This window comes from Triticum dicoccoides, chromosome 5B, assembly GCF_002162155.2.
Source record: "Triticum dicoccoides isolate Atlit2015 ecotype Zavitan chromosome 5B, WEW_v2.0, whole genome shotgun sequence".
Lineage (NCBI taxonomy): Eukaryota > Viridiplantae > Streptophyta > Magnoliopsida > Poales > Poaceae > Triticum > Triticum dicoccoides.
The window spans coordinates 503,908,369-503,911,595 of NC_041389.1; positions in this window are offsets into that span (position 1 = coordinate 503,908,369).

The window sequence follows — 3,227 nt, forward strand, 5'->3', positions numbered from 1 at the left end:
CCATAGATTCATCAAAATAAGCAAACAACACACGAAAAACAGAATATGTCAAAAACAGAACAGTCTATAATAATCTGTAACTCTAGAATACGTCTGGAACACCAAAACTTCTACCAAATTAGGAAGTAATAGGTAATTTGTCTATTAATCTTCTGCAAAAAGAATCAACTGAAAATCATGTTTCTGTGATTTATGAAAATTATTCTCGTGTGTGCAAAAGTTTCTGTTTTTCAGCAAGATCAAATTAACTATCACCGTAGTTTATCCTAAAGGTTTTACTTGGCACGAACATTAATTAAAACAGAAAACCACATATAACCAGAGGCTAGATGAATTATTTATTTCTAAACAGGAACAAAAAGCAAAGAACAAAAATAAAATTGGGTTGCCTCCCAACAAGCGCTATCGTTTAACGCCCCTAGCTAGGCATAAAAGCGAGAATAGATCTAAGTATTGCTATCTTTGGTATTCAATTCATAGGTGGATCTCATAATAGATTCATAAGGTAATTTGATTTTCTTCCTAGGAAAGTGTTCGATGTGTTTCCTTAATGAAAATTGGAATCTAATATTTCCTACTTTCATGTCAATAATTGCACCAATCATTCTAAGGAAAGGTCTCCCAAGAATAATAGGACATGAAGGATTGCAATCTATATCAAGAACAATAAAATCTACAGGCACATAATTCCTATTTGCAACAATAAGAACATCATTAATCCTTCCCATAGGTTTCTTAATGGTGGAATCCGCAAGGTGCAAGTTTAAAGAGCAATCATCAAATTCACGGAAACCTAACACATCACACAAAGTTTTTGGAATCATGGAAACACTAGCACCCAAATCACACAAAGCATAGCATTCATGATCTTTAATTTTAATTTTAATAGTAGGTTCCCACTCATCATAAAGTTTTCTAGGGATAGAAACTTCTAATTCAAGCTTTTCTTCATAAGATTGCATTAGAGCATCAACGATATGTTTAGTAGAAGCTTTATTTTGACTATAAGCATGAGGAGAATTTAACACGGATTGCAACAAGGAAATGCAATCTATTAAAGAACAATTATCATAATTAAATTCCTTGAAATGCAAAATAGTGGATTCATTGCTATGTAAACTTTTGACCTCTTCAATCCCACTTTTACCAATTTTTGCATCAAGATCTAAAACTCGGAATCATTAGGATGCCTCTTAACTAAAGTTGACTCATCTCTAGCCCTATCATTATCAAGATTCATATTGCAAAACAAAGATTTAATAGGAGACACATCAATCACTTTTAGATATTCATCCTTATTATCATGAAAACTAGAAGAACACGCTTTCACAAAGCAATCCTTTTTAGCACGCATCCTAGCGGTTCTTTCTTTGCACTCATCAATGGAAATTCTCATAGCTTTGAGGGACTCATTGATATCATGCTTAGGTGGAATAGATCTAAGTTTTAAAGAATCAACATCAAGAGAAATTCTATCCACGTTCCTAGCCAACTCATCAATCTTAGGCAATTTTTCTTCAAGCAAAGCATTGAAATTCTTTTGAGAAACCATAAACTCTTTAACACTAATCTCAAAATCAGAGGGCAACTTATTAAAATTTCCATAAGAGTTGTTGTAGGAATTACCATAATTATTAGAGGAATTACTATGGAATGGCCTAGGATTAAAGTTTCCTCTATAAGCATCGTTACCAAAATTGTTCCTACCAACAAAATTCACATCCATAGATTCGTTATGATTCTCAATCAAAGTGGATAAAGGAACATCATTAGGATCAGAGGAAACACCCTTATTAGCAAACAATTTCATAAGTTCATCCATCTTTCCACTCAAAACATTAATCTCTTCTATCGCATGAACCTTTTTACTAGTAGATCTTTCAGTGTGCCATTGGGAATAATTAATCATAATATTATCTAGGAGTTTAGTAGCTTCTCCTAAAGTGATTTCCATAAAAGTGCCTCCCGCGGCCAAATCTAAAAGATTTCTAAAAGCAAAATTCAATCCGGCATAAATTTTTTGTATAATCATCCATAAATTCAAACCATGTGTAGGGCAATTACATATCATTAATTTCATTCTCTCCCAAGCTTGTGCAACATGTTCATGATGAAGTTGCTTAAAATTCATAATATCGTTTCTAAGAGAGATGATCTTAGCAGGAGGAAAATACTTAGAGATAAAAGCATCTTTGCACTTATTCCATGAATCAATACTATATTTAGGCAAAGATGAAAACCAAGTTTTAGCATGATGTCTAAGCGAAAATGGAAATAGCTTCAATTTAACAATATCATTATCCACATCTTTCTTCTTTTGCATATCGCACAAATCAACAAAGTTGTTTAGATGTGTAGCGGCATCTTCACTAGGAAGGCTAGAGAATTGATCTTTTGTGACAAGATTCAAGAAAGCAGCATTAATTTCACAAGATTCAGCATCGGTAATACGAGCAATCGGAGTGCTAAGAAAATCATTGTTGTTGGTATTGGAAAAATCACACAATTTAGTATTATCTTGAGCCATCGTGACAAACAATCCAACACACAAGCACACAAGAGGCAAGCAAAAAAGAGGCCAAGAAAAGGCAAAGGTGAAGTGGGGGAGAGGAAAACAAGAGGCAAATGGCAAATAATGTAATGCGAGGGATAAGAGTTTGTGATGGGTACTTGGTATGTCTTGACTTGTGCATAGACTCCCCGGCAACGGCGCCAGAAATCCTTCTTGCTACCTCTTGAGCATGCGTTAGTTTTCCCTTGAAGAGGAAAGGGTGATGCAGCAAAGTAGCGTAATTATTTTCCTTAGTTTTTGAGAACCAGGGTATCAATCCAGTAGGAGGCTACACTCAAATCCCTCGTACCTGCACAAACAAATAAGAACCTTGAAACCAACGCGATAAAGGGGTTGTCAATTCCTTCACGGCCACTTGCAAAAGTGAGATCTGATAGAGATAATAAGATAAATATTTTTGGTATTTTTATGATATAGATTGAAAAGTAAATATTGCAAGATAAAATAGATCGGAAACTTATATGATGGAAAATAGACCCAGAGGCCATAGGTTTCACTACCGGCTTCTCTCAAGATAGCATAAGTATTACGGTGAGTGAACAAATTACTGTCGAGCAATTGAAAGAGAAGTGCATAGTTATGAGAATATCTAGGCATGATCATGTATATAGGCATCACGTCCGCGACAAGTAGATCGAAACGATTCTGCATCTAC